General features: G+C 33.6%; 1 long non-coding RNA gene across 2 annotated transcripts in view; it reads right to left on the bottom strand.

Moving 5' to 3' along the window:
- Positions 1–8,987: 8,987 nt before the first annotated feature.
- LOC145159440 (uncharacterized) overlaps positions 8,988–25,784 on the bottom strand; it is a 33,043-nt gene continuing 16,246 nt past the window's right edge. Inside the window, exons 3-6 of one of the 2 annotated variants that reach the window (XR_013737731.1) lie at positions 14,117–14,520; positions 12,289–12,345; positions 10,908–12,195; positions 8,988–9,927 (exon numbers count right to left, since the gene is read on the bottom strand). This is a non-coding gene — a long non-coding RNA (uncharacterized LOC145159440). Of the gene's footprint in view, positions 9,928–10,621; positions 12,196–12,288; positions 12,346–14,116; positions 14,521–25,784 lie in introns of those variants that run through there. The other variant, XR_013737730.1, reaches the window with a different exon arrangement.

The following is a 25,784-nucleotide window of genomic DNA, read 5'->3' as shown; positions in this document are numbered from 1 at the left end:
ACTTAATGTTGCCTCCACCAACCACACACCATCCATGTATGTATGATGTTTCATCCATATATATCCATGCATCATTTTTCTTACAATTCTTTCCTTATCGTCAACCATGATATTGTCCTTCACTTTTAATTAATAAACCCAAGGTCTAAATGAAATCATATGAAATGCATATCTGTTTTAGTAAACATCAATTCATATATAATAGAATTAATTTCATCTATTTATAATATGTAATAGATTTCCCACGCATATGCTCACGATTTAAAATTCGATGATGATTATCTTTAAATATTATTAAAAGAGAAACTTAAATTCTAATCTTAAGAAATCAGAGCCATTCATTACATTTCTATTCTTAATTTTTCACCCTTGGATTATTTGCTGACATCATCCTTTACCAAGGGTTATTCAAACTCCGTTACACCCTTCTCTCTTCTTTCCTTCATCATCTACCCTCTCTCTCAATTGTAACCTAAAGAAACATAAAAACCATTCCTTTTTACTATAATCATGCAAGAAAACATATCCCTAATTTGCATCTATCTCGCCTCTTCGGGAATACGGTTAGTTCGTCTTGATTTTACTCCCAAATTCAAAATTTCTTATCTTCTAATAGTGCATTTGTGTAATCGATTTCTATTCTTCATCATTTTGTTTTTTACTTTTGGAATCGTTATACTTTTCAATATCAATTTCATTGTTACAATTCCTTATCCGATTTTCCCCTTTTACTGATCTCTTCTTTCTTTCTTGTAGGAAATTTTTAATGATGTTGGCCAAATCGAGAGTGTCGGGTTATCAACACTTCTATGCAATGATGACGTTGCGATATCAACAAGTCACAGATCAAAATGATGGAGACACGACTTAATTTGATAATGACAAAGAGGAATGCAACGCAGAAGTATTTGAGGAACGATGTTGCTGAAATTTTTAAGAACGGCCGTGATTCCAATGCCTACAAAAGGGTAATTATTTCTTTAACTTTCTTATTCTTTTCACGGTCTTCTTGTGCTGTTTTTTTTTTGGGTTAAAAAGAATGTTGAGTTAGACTTAATTCAAGTTTTATACAAATCAACACCATTGGATGCTCTCTTCATGTGTTATATATGGTTTGACTTTCGGTTGAACTTGAATAGATTGATTGAAATCAAACCAGAAGAATGTTTCCAGAGGTTATTGTTGACCTGATTGTGGATTGCTGGATTGCAGTACTCAAAAACTCATTCCGGATAAACATTGTTTCATTAGCATCTTGGCCTGTTTCCAGACAACCACCAATTTATTTGTTTGAATTTAGAGATTTATAACTTGGATGTGTGAAGGCTTGTTGAGAATTTCAGGTGTTTATTTTTTCATCGGCATTTAATGTTGGAAGAAGAAAGGGGAAATTTGAGGGACATAATTGAGAACAAATCACACATCATTCTTGTACACTCCACTTCACGATACAAGTATGGATTTTCTTATATTCATTTCTTCAAAATTTTTAATGTCATATTTAAGTAACATTTGTTGTTTTCTTTGTTTCAAAAAATAGTTTAAGAGAGGTTTGTGATGCTCCAAATGTAATGAATATTATCAAAGATACAAAAGCAGCCAAAGAGGTGCGAGTTCTCATGGATTTCTTCACTATGCTTACTAATGTAAGTTTCCAACTTCGATGGCAGTATTGTAAATTAGTCCTTAAAACGTATGTTGATAGTCATTTTGATATTATTTGTTTTTGTTGCGGGATCCACATCGTGCTTGTTATGGACCAAAGCATGTTGAGGTTGCCCATGATAGAATGGTTGTTCAGATATTACTTATCACTGATGACCTTTTCAGGTTTTTAATTTTTATAAATAGACGATTCTGTTTTTTACAAAATGGCCATTTTGTCCATGGACCAAAATTGAAGAAAAAAGTCTATATCAAGACCAAATATGTAGTTTGCTCCTTTTTTATATAATTAAGGTTTATACTAATTGAAATATACTATTTTGTTAAAAATATAATATCAGAAGAACGTACACAATACACTCATACAAATATAAATCATACACTTTTCCACAATATTACATATACTGTTTTTTCAGCTTTGGTCCAAGGGCAAAATGGGCATTTCGATAAACAGCTAAATTGTTAACTTAGATGACCGAGGGACCAAAATTGAAAGAAAACTTTAAAATAATGACAAAAATTACAACCCAGATATTTTAGCGACCAAAACCGAAATATTCAGCTAAACTTAAAGATCAAAATTGTAATTTACTCAAAAACTAATCAAAACAATCCGAATTTGAAGTGTTTGGTTCATTGTAATTCTTCTTTATTCAATGTTCATTGAAATTTTCATATTTTAAAATTTAAAGGGTTTATTATAATCAGATTTTTATTAAATGTATGGTTACAGGAGTTCTGATATAGCACCAAGGCAAAAATATGTGAATAATGTCAATACGGTCAAAGACTCTGGGGGCACCGCTCATATCGTTTCTTCAATGCATGTTTCTGGGGAACCTAAGTACTACTTTAACCAATTTATTCTTTTATCTCGTTTAACAATGTGTATTTAATTTTTTTATTGAGTAAATTACATTGTTGGTCCCTGAGAACTTCATGTAAGTTCATTTCATAAAGAAACTATATTCATATGTACATGCCTTCACTTTTGTTCTCATAGTTAATCGAAAGAGACCATTGTCCTTATAGTCTAAAAATTCTATAAAGAATTGAGTTGCTGGTAAGTTGGTATCTTGTAATAATATCTTCTGAATTATTTCCGTATATTTCAAAATGCTTCTCCTAAGGTTTGATTGTTATTTATGTTTTACTTTGGCACTCAAGATTCAACCATCATTACCTAGCTTGTTATCACATTTTGTCTATTATAGACTGTAGACCCCTAATGTTTAGAAGAGTGAAATTTTTATTATGTAATTTGCTCCCCACAAAAGAAAAAAGAAACAAATAAAAGCATTTAGTTTAACAAATAGAAGTTAATGTCGCTTGTTCTTCTTCCAAGAGTCCAATAGCAGGAAGTTTTATTTTACACATAGTTTAAGAGTAACCTTTAATTTGGTTTTCTCCTACTAAAACTCATACATCTACAGAGGTTAACGGCAAAACCCTAAAACACTGGTTAATAAGACAATGTAGGGAACTTATTATGGACCTCAATCAATTTCACTTGAATTTTGTAAGTGTTGCTGATGGGCAAATAGATAAACATGGATTCGAATGTTTTTCAAAAAGGGAATTGTTTTATTATTGCGAGATAATTTGTGACATAAATTTATGATTCAGAACAAACGAATTGGATTATTTGGATCTGCATTTGGTCGCACCGAGGTTCATGTGGATGACCCTTTGGGAGAGTGAAGGCAAATTACATGCCAAAAGTGCAACCGTTTTCATATGTGGTTTTACACCAAAAAGACCAAATCTACAGCCACATCCTGCTCGGTATCATTTTTTTATTCTCACCACAAAAGTAAAAACAAACCCTTCAGATAAACCATTAAGGGCTAAATGCATAATATAGCAATTTACTTTCTATTTTTTCCCCTTATCATAGCATCGTACTTTTTTTCTTATTATAGCATTGTACTTTGTAAAACCAACCCATTTATAGCAATGGGTAACCACCTACATGTACATGTCATTCCATTATTTGTTTTGATGACATGACACATTTAAGGATGACATGGTGGATAGACATCCTAAGGGGACAATGATATTACATAAGAACCTATCACCTGATGTCATGTTATTATGCTTCAAATTAGCACGTTCCTCATTGCTATAACTGGTATTTTTTTTTTTTTTTGAAATACAATGACCTTGTAAAAAAATTGGAAGTATCAAAGTACAATGTTGTAATCATCCATGAAGTGGTTTTTTTTTTTTGCTTATTCACAGATATAAATTTACAGCATGTGCTGCTGACATACCTCTCAAGTTTACAGCGTTCCAAAAGTTAGCACAAACTTAACTTTTAGTTATATTTCACAAGTTAATACCTTTGGGATCACTTATTTACTAAATTGACTTTTTGCTTTTGCAATACAAGGATGTTATTGAGAGAAGGATGAAGGTGTGTGTAACGACCTGAGTTCCTTCGTTAGTGAAATTAGTATTCCTTTATATAGGATTAAGTTTTATGTGTATTTATCATTTAACATTATGCCGATTGTATATTCGATAATAATAATAATAATAATAATAATAATAATAATTAAATATGTGTGTATATATAAGATACAAAGGTTGTAAATAATTCAAACCAAAGTGAATGGTGGGTTTTGAACAAAGGTATAAAAGATAAGGGTTAATATTGTAAGTTGCTTTAAAACCAATTCAATTTGTACGAATCAAAATCAAATAACGCTCATGTGGTATATATATATATATATATATATATATATATATATATATAACCATCGCTATATATATTAACCATACACATGATGAAGTGAGCCTTCTTACGATCAATCTTCGACATGCACATATATTCATCGTACGTCTAGGGTTAAGGTGGAAGGAGTACATAAAATCGCATTAAATCTTCTTGGTTTACGTCCGATGGGATTATGAGGATCGATTAGGCTTCATACGTTTCTTGATGGGCTTATACATTCGACCAGGAGAAGTTCTCAACTAACTTGGGTTATTGAGTATCGATCGTAGGAGGGAAGAAAAGGGGTGCGTGCGTTTCTGTTCTCCATCCCGTGTGTGCGTATCAAAAAAAAAAAGAGAAGCGATCGACTCCTTCTGTCTGTGGTGTGCGTCGACTGGAAGAAGAAAGAAGAAATCGAGGTCTCCATCGGTTGTGTTGTGGGGTGTCGATCACCATAGCTGTAGCTCCTATTCTTTGTTCCAAACTTGTTGAATCGGTCATTCATCTTGGTAATTCCTTGAATCTGTTTTCTATTATGTTCACATCTCAATTGGGTTGTAATCGATTTCGATTTTGGGGTTGAGTTGCTCCTCAATTGACTAAAATTCTCTTCTTGTACATAATCTCAATCATAGTGTAATGTATGATCGATTTTCAAATGTTCCCTCATATATTGGAATTGATATTCATGAATTGATTCCAATCTTGGAGACAAATTGATTTGCTTTGGGGAAAATCTTGTTTTTCTTGTCTTCAAGTTTAGTGAATAATTTCCTGCATTGAATTCATGTTTTGAGCACCCTTTTTAACCCTCAAAACAGCCCCCTAGAAGTTTTGATATGTGGGTAATTATGTTGTTGTTTGAACTAGCAAAGATTGTATCAAAAGTCTAGCTTGAAAGTCTTCACAACTCTTGGTAGTATTGTTTGTATTTTTGGTCTTCAAAACCATGGCTTGGAGGCTGAAACAACAAACTTGAAAACCACATAATGTGTGTCTAAAGTTCACTCAAAGTTCATCCCTACATGTATCGTGATTTGAACTAAAAGAAGTCTTTATTGGTGTATGTAGATTTTTGGTGTTTGGTGTGTTAGGACATCTTACTTTCAATCATCTTTTAGTCAATTCTTGGTCTTTTCATAAACCACTTAATTTATGTCTTAATACCTCCATTCACGCTTTTGGTGTGTTAAATCGTGTGGCTTTAATCATTTGTCTGAGATTATGAATCATATGGTGATTTTGGCAATTATTGGAAATCTGCACAGCAACTTTTCCCCATCTTGCAAGGGCTGTAGCTGCTAATCTGAGCAGAATTGGCCGATGTCACTCTCTGGATAAAATGTAGGAAATCGAGTCTAGCTTTCAGAAAGTCCGGATTTAGCTCAATCGGAGTTACAGATTCTGTTACATGACCAAAACACTGAACAGTGGTCAAACTGTGAAACTTAAAAAAAATATGTAACCCGTTAAGAAATTAAAGGTGTTAATGAAACTCGGACCCCATTTTGATGATTGTTTGGTATGTGTGGTTACTATTGTGGCGTTTTATAACTGTGGATGGCTTCCAAGGGAGGGAAAAAGAAGCGATTATTATTTCAATGGTCAAGTCAAATTCAAAGAAAGAGGGATTTTTTATTTTTAATTTTTTTTATTCTTGTGCCGTTTTATAATTGATTTAAAAATCAATGAAAATGTTGACATTGGTTTTAAAATTCAATTAACTTCTGTTTTTGCAAATAGACCAAAATACCCTTATATGTATTCTTAAATAAGACACTAGTTTATTAATTTTATTAATTTTTTATTAATTTGTTTTGTATTTTCATATTTATTGAAATAGTATATGTTTATTATATTTTTTTCTTATCCGACTTTGTTTCAAATTTATTGATATCTTATATGGTAATTATTATTTTAAATTAGGTATTATTTTATCTATTTTTGTAATTATATTTCATATTTTTTGAAATCTTATATGTTTATTATATTTTTTTTTTCTTATGCGACTTCTTTTCAAATTTATTGATATCTTATTTGGTAATTATTATCTTAAATTAGGTATGATTTTATCTATTTTTGTAATTATATTTGACATGTTATATTAATCTTATTTTCGATATCATACCATACTTAAAACATATTTTAAGTATGGAAAAGATATTACATTCCAAAATCTTTATATCATTCCAGCGTTAACCAATTTTATACTTCCCTGTAAATATAGGGTCTACGATTTTTCTTTCTAAATCAGTTTTCTCTCTAACTAATTATCTTCTTTCATTGCAGATAATAGAATTTCATGGCAACTAACAATGCGGATTAAGTCGTGTTTAATAAAGTTTCTGAAATCGATGCATCCAAAGATTCTTGGAACATGCGTGTTAAGCCGTCTTGCTTTGGAAGCAGGCCTATAAAAACAAACCAAAAATGGTCGTGAGCCTAGACATGATTTTAATTGACCAATAGGTACTGTATGTAAAAATAACAATCAACTTTACTCTATGTAAAAATGTAAGAAGTAATGTACTTCGTATCATCCGTAGAATAAATACAAAAAACACAATTGTTTTTTTTTATCATAAAGACTTATTTTGTGATACTTTTTCTTTAAATTTTATTTCTGTTTTATTAAATTTTAATAAACAATATTAGTTTTTATGTGTTTTTTACTTATCTTTCATTGTCACCTATAGAGCAGTAGAATACAAGCAACAATAAAAAAAAATTATTCATGTATTTGAATCCCTATTTGATGAAGGAGCTGTCAGAGAGATCAGTAACTTTGCTATGGATAGCAATGAAGGCGATTACATCCTTGTTCCTCATAAACATAAAATCAATTTCTACAAAACCACAAAAGTTCGTGTATCCACTGATTTGTTGATATGGTACATCCTTATCATTTTGTCGTTTTCCCAGATTTGCTAGCCAGGAACTTTGACACTCGTGTTGCATTTGGTATGTTGTTCTGTTATTAGTTTAAATTATTTCTATACTTCAGTTTTTAATGTAATACACATTCGTATTATTATTACTAATTTGTTGTTGCTTCTTAAGATCCCAAAAATGGAAAAGCTCGAATAAGTTTAAGCCATTCATCATTATTTGACATTTTAGTTTGAAGACTTTTTGTTATTAATCTTTATTGTTTGCTTTTGTCAAACAAATTCATAAGCAAACAATAAAGACTAATAAAAAAAAGTCTTCAAACTAAAATGTCAAATAATGATGAATGACAAACTAAAATGTCAAATAATGATGAATGGCTTAAACTTACTCGAGCTTTTCCATTTTTGGGATCTTCAAGGAAGAAGCAGCAACAAATTAGTAATAATAATACGAATGTGTATTACATGAAAAACTGAAGTATAGAAATAAGTTAAACTAATAACAGAACAACATACCAAATGCAACAAGAGTGTCAAAGTTCCTTGCTTGCAAATCTGGGAAAGCGACAAAATGATAAGGATCTACCATATTAACAAAATCGGTGGATACACGAACTTTTGTGGTTTTGTAGAAATCGATTTTATGCTTCTGAGGAAGAAGCATGTAATCGCCTTCATTGCTAGCCATAGCAAATGTACTGATCTCTCTGACATCTCCTTAATCGAATATGGATTCAAATACAAAAATAAGAATTTTTTTTGTTGCTTGTATTCTAATGCACTATAGGTGACAGTGAAAGAGAAGTAATAAAACTACATAAAACTAATATTGTTTATTAGAATTTAATAAAATAGAAATAAAATTTAAAGAAAAAGTATCACAAAATAAGTCTTTTTGATAAAAAAAAAAAAAAAAAACAACTGTGTTTTTTGTATTTATTCTATAGATGATGTGAAGTACAGTACTTCTTATATTTTTACATAGAGTAAAGTTGATTGTAATTTTTACATACAGTACTTGCTGGTCAATTAAAATCATGTCTAGGCTCCCGACCATTTTAGGATTGTTTTTATAGGTCTGGTACCAAAGCAAGATGACATTAGCACGTATGTTCCAAGACTCTTTATATGCATCGATTTCAGCAACCTTATCAAACACGACTTGATCCGCATTGTTAGTCGCCACATTGTTAGTCGCCACAGAATTCTACTATCTGCGATGAAAGAAGTTAATTAGTTAGAGAGAAAATTGATTTGGAATGAAAAATCGTAGACCCTATATTTGTAGGGAAATATAAAATTGGTTAATGTTAATATGACATAAAGATATTAAAATGTAATATCATTTCCATACTTAAAATATGTCTTAAGTATGGTATGATATCAAAAATACGATCAATATATCATGTCAAATAAAATTACAAAAACAGATAAAATCATAATACACATATAAGATTTCAATAAATATGAAATATAATTACAAAAATAAATAAAATCATACATAATTTAAGATAATAATTACTGTAACACCCATAAAATTTGAGTCAAATTAAAACTTTTTAATACATTTTAAAACCATCAAGTTATTATAGTTTGTTTTCAAAATAGTTTAGACATCAGAGTATCCCCAGAATCAATTCATAAGACCATAAAATATGAGGAGCTGTACGATCACGTCTTTGCCTTTCTGCGATCATCTGATGTACCTGAAACAATAAACTGAAACTGTAAGCCCGAGAGCTTAGTGAGTTACCCCAAAATACCAACACCATACAACATAACCATATCATATAACCAATACAGAACAGCATGCATAATAAGTCGTCAGCCTGACTGGACCGCCTCACAGGCCTTCAGTCTATATGGACTGTTCTCCGAGCCTTCGGCACGTCTGGACCGCCTCGCAAGGCCTACAGCCCATCCGGACCGCTCGTCGGGCCTTCGGTCTGACTAAATCCCTTTGCAGGGCCTTCAGGTTATCTGGACCGCCCTGGGTATGTTGGCCTCCAGCACAAAGCAGGACTGCCTCAACCCAACCCCAAATCTAAGACTTCATTTCCCGCAAGCAAGCATGTGTACATAAATATCATACACTTGCATATATATAACAGTCATACCAATCTAACAGATCACCAATTATAGCAACATCCTATAACCAGGATACCGACCTAACCAGGTCACTAACATAACATCATCCTATATACCAGGATACCGATATAACAATCATAATAGCATAACAACATCCTATCTACCGGGATACCGATCTAACAGATCATAACAGCATACAAGCATACTATAACCAGGATACCGATCTATCCGAAATCTAGCATAGCAACCATCCTAAACCAGGATGAAATCTAGCATATCAATAACATAGCAACCATCCTAAACCAAGATGTAATCTAGCATATCAATAACATAGCAACCATCCTAAACCAGGATGTAATCTAGCATATCAATAACATAGCAACCATCATAAACCAAGATGTAATCTAGCATATCAATAACATAGCAACCATCCTAAACCAGGATGTAAATCATAAAGGGTCGGCCTTGGTACCGTAGACCCTATTGATATAGTGAGGATAACTCATCTGGCACTGTTGAAATCCTGCAGATAAAACTCCAGCTGCTGGTTGACAGCTTCCCGAACTATCAACATCAAACAATACTCAATTAATAATTGGTTCCAAATCCAAGGTCCAACTCACACTCCAAAGACCCAAAAGTCAAGTAATGGGCCAAAGTACAACATATGGCCCAATTTTCCAAATTGGGCCCAGACCTCTACACTGTCTTTCCTTAAGCCTCATCTAATTATTCCAATCCAATTCCCATGGCCCAATATCACATACTCATAAAGGCCCAATTATGGCCCATCTATGACCCAATTTTCCAAATTGGGCTCAAGGCTCTCACATGGGCCTTATCCTTAAGCCCGTATAATTATTTAGTCCATTTACTTATTCTTGAAAAGCCCATTATTAGTCCAATCATCAAAGCCCAATAGTAAGGTCCAACTCAAGACCCAATAATAAGGTCCAACAATAGACTTAATCTATTAAATCCATTGTTGCCTTACATTAATTTGCCAATGACTATTATTTAATATTTCAAGTTATTAAATAATTCTATCAATTCTCAAAAATTAGGGTTTTATGCTATTAGGGTTTTCCAACACAATACTAGCCCATTAGTCCATTGATTGGGCTTTTAGGTCACATTGGGCCTTATTGGGCCCATTAGGATTTTATTAGGTCAATTAGGGCTTTATCGGGCTCCATTAAACCCACTAGAGTTTCATTAAGCCCATTAGGGTTTCAAGCAACCCAACGAATCAATACCACAAAGCAAAGCACACAGCCACCCGACACGGCGGCCGGTGGTGGTTAGGGTTTTCTTTTCCATTATTTCACTTTCTTGTTACAAGTTACAATGTTTATACCAAAATAAACACACACACACTAAATAGATAAACATACACACAGCCACCCTATGGTGGCCGGCGGTGGTGCATGGCGGCAGCCACCACCTCACGGTGGTGGTGGCCTTCTTGTGAAATCCAGCCAAAAGCCACAGCCAAAAACCACATACACACATCCTTCTGTTGCGAGATAAACCTAGCCACCCACCTGGCGGCGATGGTGACACAAAAAGTCCGGCAGCAGCCGCTTAACGGCAACGTCGGCGGCATGGCTGAAAGGCGGAGCAGGAGAAGAAAGAGAAGCAGAGGCATCCGAGGACGCTATCACACTGCCCAGACGTCGCTCCAGACGGCTTCCTCCGTTCGCGCATGGCGTCACCGGCAGCAAAGGTGTGACGGTTTCACAATGGGGAGGCAGCAGGCGGCGGTCACAGCAATGGTTCTCCGATCCCTACCCGGTGTAGCTACCCTCGACAGCCCTTGATGGTCTCTCCCGGCTAAGCACGACAACCGGCGACGAATGATGGTGATGATCCGATGGCAAGACGGCAGACGACGAGATGGCGGCCAAGAAAGAGGATGGAGATGGCGGCTGGTGCTTAAAGACTTAGGGTTAGGGTATGAACGGGAATGAAAGGCTATATACCCGGCTCCATTAATCTTTGGCCCATAATGACACAAATGGTCCCCCATTCTCATCTTTTCTTTCAAACTAATCCATAATTTACCATTTCAACCCTCAGCCTTAAAATCCATTACTCATTAAGTACGAAATTTACCAAATAGCCCCTATGCCTCCAAAATCTCTTCAAGTGAAGTCCCAATATTTACCCATTAGCCCCTGCCTTCATAAATATTTGCAAAACTAACCCGGAACTTACATTTTAACTCTTAACTTCTATAAATCTTTACAAAATAAATCCCAAAATTACACTTTGATCCCCGGAGATTCAAATCCTGCCATTTGGCTTTCCGAAATCAACTCCCAACTAATTGTTATTTGATTTTGGGCTACAATGCCATATAATAATAATACAATCTGCTTCTCGGGTTCCAGGTTTATCATTTAATTATTATATTCTAAACGGGATGTTACAATTACCATATAAGATATCTATAAATTTGAAAAGAATTCAGATAAGAAAAAAATATAATAATCATATAAGATTTCAATAAATATGAAAATATAAAAAAAATAATAGAATTATTAAACCAAATAGATGATAAGCGTATTTTGGTCTTTTTGCAAAAACAGACGAGTTAATTGAATTTTAAAACCAATGTCAACATTTTGATTGAATTTTAAATCAATTATAAAACACCACAATAATAAAAAAAAAAATACCTCTTTCTTTGAATTTGACCTGGCAATTGAAATATAAATTGCTTCTTTTTCCCTCCCGTGGAAGCCATCCACAATTATAAAACGCCACAAGAATAAAAAAAATAAAAATAAAAAATATCTCTCCCATCTTCATCATCCTCTCAATAACATCCTTGTAATGCAAAAGAAAAAGGTCAATTTAGTAAATAAGTGATCCCAATGGTATTAACTTGTGAAAAAAGCTAAAAATTAAGTTTGTGCTAACTTTTGGAATGTTGTAAACTTGAGAGGTATGTCAGCAGCACATGCTGTAAATTTATATCTGTGAATAAGCAAAAAAAAAAACACTTCATGGATGATTACAACATTGTACTTTGATACTTCCAATTTTTTTACAAGGTAATTGTATTTAAAAAAAATACTAATTATAGCAATGAGGAACCTGCTAATTTGAAACATAATGACATGACACAAAGTGATAGGTTTTTATGTAATATCATTGTCCACATAGGATGTCTATCCACCTTGTCATCCTTAAATGTGTCATGTCAGCAAAACAAATAATGGAATGACATGTACATGTAGGTGGTTACCCATTGCTATAAATGGGTTGGTTTTACAAAGTACAATGCTATAATAAGAAAAACATAAGCACGATGTTATGATAAGGGAAAAAATAGAAAGTCAATTGCTATATTATGCATTTAGCCCTTAATGGTTTCTCTGAAGGGTTTATTTTTACTTTTGTGGTGAGAATAAAAAAAATGATAACTGGCAGGATCTTGGCAGGATCTGACTCTAGATTTGGTCTTTTTGGTGTAAAATCACATACGAAAACTGTTGCACTCAGGGCCGATCCATACGTTTTTATGCCCCGGGCCAAAAGGCTTCAGGATGCCCTTACATATGTACCAAAACTATATAAAAGAAATTCATAAACAAAACTGAACACACTATTTTATTTAAAAAAAATCATATTTATAGAAACTAAAAATCACAATAAGACTAAATACCAAATGTTGATTGTTGTATACAACTTTATTTCTATTTAAGGATCATAAAACCTAACCATGCCTCATCATAGAAGAAATCGATCATGGATTTCTTATCTTTCCACGATCTTCAAAGTGTACAACTTAATCATGTTTGAAATATCAAAATAGAAGGAAGGTATTGAACTATCAAATTAGAAAAAAAATTGTCCCTGAAATTGAGGTTAATCAAACTCATTAGTCTAACCTCATTTCCCTAGAAAGACAACATATAGAGTACTATATCAGATATATGTTTTGTATCTTTCTAGTATAAGATTTGACAATGTGAGCAAAACGAGATTTGAAATTATCAAACCAATCAACATCAAATCAATATCATAAAAAAAAGGAAAATGACATTTGATAATAGAAATTCAGCAGTCATTTATCCATGAACATGAAGAAAGTTATGTTATATGTTAAACCGTATCATTTGGTTGAAAAATCTTAAATCAAAAACCAGCAAAAGATAGCAGCAGGGTATATTCAAATTTACCATTAAAAGTTAAAACCAATATATAATATCTCAATTATTCACCCATGAGTAATGAAAACACAAAGATGATGTTCTTAATGCAGCAATTCTCAAGTCAGATTAGTTTTTGCAACCATATGAAAATGCAGATCAATATCTTTGCAAACAAAAGAAAATTCAATTTCATCTCCAAAACTTAAAGAATATAAGGGAAAAGATAGAATGAAATAGTAATGAAATAGGGAAAAAGATAGAGCTTTAGCCGATGAGTTGCTTCGTTGATTAATTACATCCCCACACAACTGCCCAGATTACAATCAAGAAAAAGACCTGTTCTAATAGTGACACAATTAGCAAGGTGCGTTTTCAAAAACGTTGACCGTTAAGAAGATTGAAGGGCTTCCCAACAAACAGCAAGTAGGTGGTTTGAAGTCAAGAAATAGGGCAATCAGAACTTGAAATTAATGAAATCAATGTATTTAAAAATCAAAAATCGTCTCATAAACACTTTGGGAGCTATGTAATAGATTGATAAGTGGGAATTTGAAAGCAAAATATCATATTTAGACAGAAATTGTTCTTACTTCTTATCGAGGAGATCGACGATTAACAAAAGTTATAATGGCATTTGAAATCGATGGGTGTGTATTGAGTTCTCCAATCGACAATAGATGGGCGTGGTTCTAGGCATATACGATTGACATTTGGTTTTCCTAGGAACCATTCCGTTGACGATCGCCAGTCTCTTCTTGTTTCGTGCTGCCCTTCTCACGATTCACGACGACATACGGCAGAAATCAGACACACAAGGATATTGGTAGGGATGGAAAATTTCCCCGTGCAGAAATCAGACACGCAAGGATATTGGTAGGGATGGAAAACCCGCACCTGTTTTGACTTGACTGGGAATCCCCAAGTTGACCGGGATGGGAATCCCTAAATAAAAAAGTGTCGGTGGGGATGGGATACCGTAATCCCATAGCTAGACCTGCCCCATATATATTAAGAGGTAAGTTCAATTGAGAAAATAAAAAAGGTTGAGAATGGAGGAATTATTCTCAGCCACTCATTTATTTTTGCCACAAAAGTCTCCGTTATACCAGCGGAAATGGATAAGGAATACACATGTGTTTCAACAAAACATGTTTCCTTAAACTATGCTAATTATTACCTTAATATATACAAAAACATAGTTTTTTTTCGTTTTTTTAATTTTTAAGAAGCTATAATTATCGAAAAATGATTTTAAATATACCAAAGTTCATGATTTTTTATACTCTACAAATAGACATTCATATTGATATACTTTTAAGATAAAATAAAAAATTTATTTTTTTTATATTTTCAGCTATCGTTATTCATAAGTGAATAAAAATGCATCAGGTTTTTTACTACAGTACATTCGTTATTGACTTATAAATAAAAATATATAATTAATTTTGTTTTCAGTTTAACTATCATTTATACTACTTATTCATATATGAATAACAAATTAACTGTAACAAAAATCTGATAAATGTTTTATTCATATATGAAGATAAAATATGACGACAACTAATACACGTTTTATTCATATATAAATATAATATATAACGAAAAATGATGTAAAAATATATTTTAAGTAAGAAAACTTTATTACGTGTCATATTCATATATGAACGATACTTAAACTATAAAAAAAAAGTTAAGCATACGTTTTATTCATAAGTGAATAACGAATGTACTGTAATAAAAATATGATAGATTTTTATTCACTTATGAATAACGTGCTGAAATTTTAAAAATAATTTTTTTATTTTATCTTAAAACTATATCAATATGGATGTCTATTTATAGAGAATAAAAAATTATAAATTTTGATATATTTAAAATAATTTTTCGATAAAAATGGTTTTCTAAAAATAAAAAAAAACAAAAAAAAAAAAGTATGTTTTGTGTATATTAAGGTAATGATTAGCATAGTTTAAGGAAACATGTTTGGTTGGAAAACACATGTTTATCCGTTATCCATTTCCGACGGTACGGCTAACTGTTTTGTGGCAAAATAAATGTGTGGCTAGAATGATTCCCTCATTCTCAACCTTTTTTTTCTCAATTAAACCCTCCTCTATATAATAATATATAAAAATAATACAAAACATATATTTATTGTACAATTTACAATACATAATACTAGATCCAAATAATCTAACTCATTAGTAATTACTTGATTGAAATTATACATTTTCTTTTTCTTTTAACTAATTTAAACTTGTGTATAATTTTTTTTTCTATTTAGTTTATCTACTTTATCTCAAATATCACTCTGATAATTTTTTTCTAGTTTATTTTTATGTAGTTATTTAAATTAGGTAGAAAATTTGTTTATATTTTTTTATGCAACCTATGGATATTTTTATATTTTGTAAAATTTTTAAACTTATGCTGGTAAATTTAAATTTATAGTTTTCCTTTACATAAAAGGTTTCATATTAAATAAGGAAAAAAAACTCCCCGATTCCCCGTTAGGGATCCCCAGTTGGGGGTGGGGATGGGCGTTTATTTATATTCCTCAATGGGGATGGGATGTGGATGGGGATTGCAATGAGATTTCGGGGATGGAGATTGGGGTCCCCTGTATTCCCCGCCCCCGTTGTCATCTCTAGTATTTTGTGAGTGTACAGGTGAGGGATATGAGGGAAAGGAAGTTATGAATTTTTTTGATTGTCCCCTAGACTATGAAGACTCATAGTATATTGGTATGCCCATATATTACAATGGTAGTTAATATGTATTTTCCATTCCTCGTGTTCCATATAATCTAATGTATTTATTTATTTACTAATTTATTTATCTATTTGATGTGATCGTAACGAGGGGTGTGAGTGGGTATGATCTACTATATCAATTTCTCTTACTAGTTGATGCGTGATAACTTCATGTTTTATTTGCTTTATTGTATGTTTATAAATATACACTTGTGTATGGCTCGCGTTACTTGATAACAAATACATATACGCATAATATATATGTGTATTATTTTCATAATCTATATGATATAAATATAGAACTTAAGCATTTTCAGTATGTTAGCCAATGATTTACCTTATATGTTTTATATTGGACATAGGAAATCATATATAGCATATATGTATATTTATACATGCCATGTTGTTAGGTGCATTTCATGCATCCATTTTTGTAGTTTTACTCTATTAAATGCATTGCATTTAGATTTAAACTCATGCATGTTGCATATTTTTCGGGATTTTTCATGATGCAATTCCATTCATACACTTTTGTAATATTTTAGGGACTTTTGAAGGTAGGATCTTAATTGAGGTGATGAATAAAAGTTTTGGATGAAGTTTCGGGACTGTTGGAGCATCGAGGAGGGAGTTAGCAAAGAAATGAAGATTTCAGCTTTTCAGATATTTACACGGCCGTGTAAATGTAAGCCTTGAGTTTACACGGGCCGTGTAAACGTATACTCATGAGCATCGAACTTTGAAGACCTGGCTGATTTGAGCATTCTACTTTTTGTATTTACACGGCCATGTAAATGGTCAGTTATAGTTTACACGGGCCGTGTAAACGTGGTCGCCAGTTTAAATCAGTTTTCTCCTTTCTAAAATGAAGCAACCCGGTTCCAGAAGAAAGGGGATCGTTTTGGGGAGTTCTAGGAGGCGATTTTGGGAGCTTTTTGAATACAATTGTTGCTTGAAAACACTTGGACTTTAATTTGTAAGACTTTAATTTCAATTTCTAGGTTTGTGTTTGTTCTAGTCATGAGTGGCTAGAAACTTAATTCTCCAACTTTATGTCTTGACATTTGGATGTGATTTCAATCATATGACTTGATGTTTCTTTCAATTTTCTATCTAGTAAATTTGATTTTGTCTCAATCGAATGTTTGATTCTAATTGTGATTCTTATTGGTCATTTGTATTAGGGTTAGATCATTCAAGTTATCTAATTGCAAAATCCGTAATTGTTTTGTAAATTGGACTAGGTAACAAGCACTAATTTGATTTCTATTGAATGAATTTAGTGTAAATCTTTTCACACACTTTTACACCCCCGAGCTTGTAAGGAGTATTGAGTGTTGTTGGGAACATTCACATAAAGCTTAAAGCAACCTTTCAATCCAATTCTAAGAGCTTGTTTAGATTAGGTTAGTAAGGTTAGGATTAATCAAAGAGCTTGTTTTGGTTAATTATTATGGTGAATGGGGAGTGTTAGAGCTTGTTAACACTTTCAAGTACCAACTTATATAGAATTAAACAAATATATTGTCATCCATGGAATCACATTGCTAATTTGTCTTGCATAGAGTTGGAACCCTTATAAAATCTGAATATAATTCACTTATTTAGCTGATTATTTATGTTTTTAATTTGTCTTTTTTTTAACTACTACATTCAAAAACCCCCCCTTTTTAGATTATCTGTGAACAAGTACCTTACGCAAAGAGGTATTGGACCAATTGTCCCGTGTCTCTATGGATCGACCCTACTTACCTTGTACTATCTTTTAGTGCATCATAGTAGTGTTCTTAGGAGTATATCGTACCCCTATTATTTGTTGGGTTTGACACGCCTAACAAATTGGTGTCGTTGCCGGGGACACGGTGTTACTAATTGTTTATGCCTAGATCTTTCCGTACAGGTACACCATTGCCAATTGACTCGGAGACAGAGAAGACTGCAAAGAAGTTAAGGAAGCAAACCAAGCTTCGTAAGAGGCGACCGGGTTCCGAGACTTCTTCATCATCTAACCCTCCAGTAATCAACATTTGGGAGGACATACCCCTCTCAAGTGTGTCCGCATCCGAAACAGAAAGCCTATCACTCTCATCTCAACCATCCTCACCCAAAAATACCACTCCACCATCTTCACCTACTTATAATATCCCAAACACTACTCATATCATGGGAGATAACCATGGGGGGAATCCACCTCCAAACCCACCACCCGAACAAACTCTCCGTCAATGGTCGAGGCAAGAAGTTACTCAACAACCTCTTTGCATCACATATCCGGCAGCCACCAACCTAGAACTGAAATTCGGGCTCATCCACTTACTCCCAACCTTTAGAGGCCTGGAAAATGAAGATCCTCACAAGTTTCTAACTGAATTTCATGTGGTGTGTGTGGGCATGAAGCCACACAATGTTACGGAGGATCAAATCAAGCTTAGAGCAATCCCCTTCGCGTGCAAGACGCAGCAAAAGACTGGCTCTATGACCTCCCACCGGGGACGATTACCACTTGGGTAGATCTTGCACGACTCTTTTTGGACAAATACTTTCCGGAGATGAAAGCTTCAGCCCTACGGAGGGAAATCATTGGGATTAAGCAACATAAGATAGAAGCTTTTCACACATATTGGGAAAGGTTCAAGAAACTTTGTGCCCGATGCCCAAAGCATGGAATCACCGAATACCAGCTCCTCCAATATTTCATTGAAGGCATGACTCCAATGGAAAGAAGGCTTCTTAATGCCTCCAGTGGCGGATCTTTACCCGACAAGACTCCCACTGAAATCCGCAACTTGATCAAAAACATGGCTGAAGATTCTAAACATTCAAGTCATGATGAAGAATGGTACACGGATGCACCCCGAGGTGTAAAGGAAGTCCAAACTCCTCAAATTGAAGCTCAATTGTCCGAGCTTACAAAAGTTGTAATGATGCTAGCCAAAGACAAAGGTGTGCAACCCACACCCCGCCCTTGCGGTATTTGTACTCAAGTGGGGCACCCAACCTGTTGTATTAGTGTCTAAGTCCATAACTATTTTGGTATGTACTTGACCCGATTATGAGCATGGTCCTTTTGGGTTGCCTTCACCATAGCAATATGTAGGATGAATTAAGGAGAGAAAGGTTTAATTATGATTTATTAATATATTATGAGAATAATATATTAAAGGAGAAATCATATTGTTTAATTAATATTAGTCAAGAATTAATAAAGAATTAATTATGTGGCTGAAAGAGATTAATTAAACTTAGGGGACTGGAATTGTAATTATAGGATAATTGCAATTGGGCTATGGATCACCTTGGAATAATAGGTTGGACGAATTCTATGGGGAAGCCCATTAGAAATCGTCCAAGGCATGTTCCAGAAGGGGTCCATGGGCTGCTTAGGGCTTAAGCAGTCAAATTAGGGTTTCCTTGTTGGATAACCCTAATAGCCTAAGTATATAAGGAACCCTTGGGCACCAAAAACGTGGCTAACACTTGGATTAGGGTTTCCAGCCGTTTTTGGTGCCTCCCCTCTCTTCTCTCCTTCATCCAATTGCTTAGTGGTGTTTGTGACTCCATTAGAAGTGCAACACTTGAGGCACTAAGCTTTCTGAAGCAAATCAAAGCAAGGAATTGATTGTTATTACTATATAACAATCAAAGGTAATTACTAAACCCTTATTTCAGTTCTTATATGATAGATCTAGGGTTTATAGCTTTGGATATTCAATTGCATGTTCATTAGACAAACTAGATCCAAAAGCTATTAGGGTTTGCATGTACACCATAGGAATGATGTATTGCTCGAAACCCATCAGTTGTATCAGAGCCTAGGGCTGTTTGTTTGATGTATTTGATGCTATAGTTGATTATTCATGCTTAAAATCGAAAATTTTTGGTTTCTGGGGGCTGGACTCGCCGAGTCCATAGTGAACTCGACGAGTCCAAGCTAGACTCGACGAGTCAGAGTCGCAGATGGAGCAGATTTCGGGATTTTGACTTGTTTTGGCTGTGGATAATTGCCTAAAACGTTCTTTATTAATAAAATCCGATTTTTATCAATATTTGGAGATTATCCTTGCCAAAATAGAAGATAATTGGCAAAATTTAGATAATCTTTTGTTTTATTAGATAAAGATTGATTATTTCTAATTTAGATTTGAATTATCTTGTGAAAAAGTTTCAATTTTCCCCTTTAGGTTTTATAGTTTAAATTTGAACTTAAAAGTTTTGTTTTTGAAATTTGAATAGTTAAACCCTAATGTTTTGAAAAGTTTCAAAACTTGCCCTCAAGTTTTGGAATTTAAATTTTTGATTAAAAGTTAATTTTGAAATATTTAAATTCTAATCTCAAATGTTTTGAAAAGTTTCAAAACTTTCCCTCAAGTTTTGGAATTTAAAAGTTGATTAAAAGTTTGATTTTGAAATGTTAAATTCTAAAACCCTCGCATTTTGAAAAGTTCAAATTACACCCTTATGGTTTTGTTAATTAATTAAAGTGTATAATTAAAAGAGAGTTAATAAATCCATGAAGTTTTGGTTTACATGTAATTAAAGTGTATAATTAAAAGAGAGTTAATAAATCCATAAAGTTTTGGTTTACATTTAATTAAATTAAAAGTATAATTTATTAAATTAGACCACCTAGTATTTTAAAAGTGTAAAATACACCCTATACTATATATAACATTAAAAGTCTAATATTATATATATGTATGAGTAAACAGTCAGTCTTACCGTTAGTAGGCCTCATTCACGAAGCTGGTCTATAAGGGGTGTTTAAGGAAATTGCCTATAAAATGGCGATTGAATGGGTATCCACTCTTACCCACCGCACTCTTGATTGGTGGAGGGTCGTTAGCCGAACGGGTAGGATAGGACGAAACCTTCCATTATAAGTATAATGAAGTACAAAGTAACTACATGCTTTACAAATTCCCAAATTCTAGTTACTTTAGGCAAAATGTGAAATTGTATGCTAATCCATGGAATTACACTTCGTACCCTTGTCAAACGTTAGTGGAGCGTGTGTGGTTAATCGGAACACTAATTTGGGGTTGAAAATTGGTAGTGAAGGGTGGCTCGATGTTTATCATAGATCAATGGAGCGTGTGTGGTTAACCGGCATATTGATTAGGTGATAGTATCATTGAGTGCATCACGTAGATTCGTATGGTTATTCACACCTTATTTGTGATCCTCGGCATCCCAGTCACAAATAGAAAGGCATAATCGAGATTAAACATGCCATTGAAAAGTTCAATGAATCTCAAAATATCTAGGAGTTTCAATTCATTTAAAACTTAAACTTCATTTTTGTTTTTCATGGTGGGAATTGGTAAATCGTCATTTACCTACCTTCAAATATTCTGCAACTAGATTACGGCATCCTTCTTCTAGGTTGTAGAGTATTGTGTTGGATCCTAGCCTTGATGTTTCTTTTGGGTGTTACATCAAGGATTCTTATCAACTAACTTGAATTTTCTCCCATTTTGTAGATGTCTAAATCTTACAATGGTCTTCCCAAGTCCCTTGGAACAAGCTTTCCAAATGAAGATGACGTTCCACGATACGATCAAGGAAATGATAGTCATGCTTCACTTCCTCCACCTCCTCCAATTATTCTCCCTAACCCACAAGTTCAAAGACTTGAAAAGTTCAAGCTCACTCAAGCCCTATTGGCGAGTAAACACGAAGATGGGAAACCTGTGTGTGCACACGTCTTGGAGATAAAGTCACACATTGATAGGTTAAGGATGATGGGTGTCGATATCTCAGAGATGTTGGATGTTGACTAGGTTCTTCAGTCGCTTCCTGAATCATATAGTGAGTTCGTTAGAGAGTACTATATGATGGACCACAATGTGACCCTCATTGATCTCACCTATTTGCTTATAGCTGCTGAATCAGCAATGATTTGGCGTGCTGGTCCAGCAAATTTGTCTGGTGAATCAAACTCCCAAACTTCAATGGACACTGACAACATTGGAAGTCCAGAAAGGACTAAGCATGAGATTGTCCCATGTGCTGTGCCAAAGGAGTCCATTTGATTTTATTGCCTAGAGAATGGGGCATTGGAGACGAAGCTGCCCAAACTACCTGAGAGATCTAAGAGATGGGAGAGTCAATGAATATGGCTCTACTTCAGGTAAAATCCATTATCTAACTCTGTAAGTTCATATTTTTGATTCTTAATACATGATGTGATAAGATTACATTTTGATGTTTTGCAGGATCAAAGAAAAGAGAGGAAGCTTAAGGAAGAAGCGTGCTGAATCTGATCATGAAGAAATGGATTTCGATCGCATGGATTCGAAGATCAGATTTTTTTGAGCTGCTACTCTAGAGTTAGGATAGAATGATAAGAAATATGAAATAGCATAGCTTTTCAGTTGAATTGCATTGTAAGGACAAATTTTTCCGCAATAAAATAAATTTTGATTTTGTCTTATTTATTTATCTTTGCAATGGTGTGTATGAAAAATTGATGTTTAATTGTTTCTATTATTAGCAATAATGGATTTGATTCTTAATTATGTTATTTGTGGAAATGTCGAGAATTTGCCAAATAAGGGAAGATTCTCATCGCCCAAGTTTCAATTGGACAGAAACTTGGAATCATACAACTAGGTTGCGTGATGAATGAGAAACTTCATATTTGGAAATTAGACTAATTCTTTGGCAAAGTGTCAAGAGAAGGACTAGGAGATCGAGTACACTAGGTTGTGCGTTGATCAAGTCCACCACAAGAGTGATAAAGATATTCATCATGATTTACTAAAGTTTAGTAAATATGGTTATACTTACAAGATTAAGTATAATTCTGAGTTGATCGAAAGAGTTTCAATCAAAAGCAGAACGAATAAGAAGAATCAAGTAGGCGGAAAGATAAAAGTTTCTCTATTCTAAGAAGAAGGGAGAGTACCTTTTATTGTGTTTTATGATAGGTCTTAATGATTAAGAACTATTTCTCAATTGGTCCTCTAAGTGAGTCTTAGTGCATTTGCATGTCTAAGAAGAGGAATCGAGAATTATGGAAATAGTTAAATCAATAAGTCAATCATACTTCGTTCCAATATCAAGTCTTAAGAGTCATACTCCAAGATTCTGACATGAGTGACACGTCTTTAGTAGGTTTATAACACTCAACAAATGTGGAATTGGAAAAAGTCTTCTTATTCCTGCACATTTGAGATTGGTAAGTTGTGATGCCTTGGATAAGACAAAGACCAACTAGAACCAATTATGTGAAGTGATAGTCTTGATAAAAACTACACTAACTCTTGAATATTTGTTTTGTCAAGGAATGTTTCTTGACAAGAGAATCTTATATGTCAAGGAGTCAGTGGAAGTCTTAATGGTCTTGAAAGGTTTCAAGAACAAATCAAGAGTTAAATCTAGTTGATCATCACTAGCACACGACTTGAGGTTTAAAGCCTATCGTGGATGACATACTCTTTTTCTGTGTCATTCCAATTGAGTTAATTATGCGTGTGAGTTCTATGAGTTCTCATGTGAATGCATAAAGACAAAGCACCTTGATCAATGGAAAGTACATTGATAAGTAAGGATGAGTTGCTAAACCACTTGGAAGACATGGTGGGCACTCGTGTTACCATGAGGCAAGAAATCGAGATTGAGCACGTTCGGTCCATATGAGTTTGGATTTGTCACAAACTTTGGTTTTGGCAAATTCACATGGATAGGAACACATACACTTTAAAATCTAAGTGTCATAAGGTTTCCCTCCTTCATGAAAATGATTGTAAGGAAATGCTTTCACTAAGAGAGATTTTAAGAAGATTGCAATTGTGAAAATTGTATTCTCAAATTCGATTATGATTACGGCATCCCTCTTCATAGTTCGAATTGTGAGATTTAGCAATTAGTCTGAACATTTGGGACTTAGTAACATAAGTTCTGAATTTCTTTAGACACGCATGTGAGCTTTCTAAGGCAAAGGTGTATGAGGTTAAGAAGCTTAGATAAAGACTTATCAAAGCATCAAGTATTTAGAAATATGAACTTAAGGAATTCAATAAGCATTGTTTTCTGAAAATTCAGATGTTTTCTAGATATATGTCAAAGCTAGTGGGAGCATAAGTGTTATGCTTGTGTGGTAATAATCATCGTGTTAGTGGGAGCATGATTATTATTTTCAGTATTGCAAGTTAGCAATATTAATTATAGAAAACAAAGATTCACTTTGCAAGGTTGCAAGGGTTGAAAAGTTATTTTGCTATAATTAAGGGAGAGAATATTATACTTCGTTTCAAAATCTAAAAGCTTAGATCGAGAAATGTTGATAAAATTTAGTCAAGGATACATAGTGCATTCTCAAAATTCGATTATGATTACGACATCCCTCTTCATAGTTCGAATTGTGGGAACATGGCACATAAAATATTATGGCAGAAGGATGATAACGTATCACGTCTTTATGTGAGACATTATGCATCGTGTCCAATACGCTTTGAGTATATGATCGATTGCATATGCTATAATATTTGACCGTTCTAAAATTTTCCAAATGCCTAGGGCATTAAGAGGGAAAAAGGGACTAGAATCGGTTTTGACTAAAATAATTAAACAACTATCAAAGGACGATCTGAGGTTCACTGAGGATTTGTCGCTTGTGAGTAGTTGGAAGTATAGTACTGGATGGACTATATTGACATTATTATGAATAGATAAGATTCTATTAAGAATGAGTTTTCATATGGCAAATATGGAAATGTTTCCATTAATGGGAGTTGGATATTAAGAAATATGTCTAGATTAGAAACTTTTATGCGAGAAGGATGTTCAAAGGAATGTACTTTGAATGTGAGACTCCACGTCTATGGAATTGTCTTGTAACAATTTCCGATAGAATACCTTGTAATTTCATTAGCCGGGTCTTGGTAACTTTTGTGCTATGACATTACGAAAGAATCATTGCATAAAATGTTAGAATCTGACATATTCTAAAAGTGGCAAGAATTTGGTATTCTTATACTAATAATAAGGATTGGGGATTGTGAAATGAGTTTCATTGGAAAAGTTTTTCAATTGATCTATTTCACAAAGTATGGACCATAGGAAACCAAAGTGTGCATGCTTGGAGCATGGGACAATTGTGGTTATAATTCGAGTAATAAGTTGATTTTCTGAAACAGTAAGCAATGAATAATGAGTAATCAATATGGTGTTTAAATAAAAGTGTTTTTATTTACGCTCAAAAGTTTTGGGGCCATATAGGATTAATATTATTATTGTGTTTCACTTTGCATGTTTTGACTTCCAGAATAACTGGGTTATTCGAACCTCCACAGTCGGTCATACGTTGGAAGTAAGTATGTAGGAAGACTGTCATGAATTTGTCTATAGATTGTCTAAAGTGTTTAGACATAGCACAAGTTTGCTGCAGAGTTCATGAGTGCTTTGATAAGATTAAAGTATTGGATTAAACCCACGCTCACTTGAATCACTTCATGGATTTATCACGGGTGATTAGTGAGACGATAACATCGTATATTCTTGA

Source organism: Lactuca virosa, chromosome 2 (genome assembly GCF_052849685.1).
Source record: "Lactuca virosa cultivar CGN04683 chromosome 2, Lactuca_virosa_CGN04683_v6, whole genome shotgun sequence".
Taxonomy (NCBI): Eukaryota; Viridiplantae; Streptophyta; class Magnoliopsida; order Asterales; family Asteraceae; genus Lactuca; species Lactuca virosa.
The sequence above is the reverse complement of the archived record's forward strand: the minus strand, read 5'-3'. Positions and strand labels throughout refer to the sequence as shown.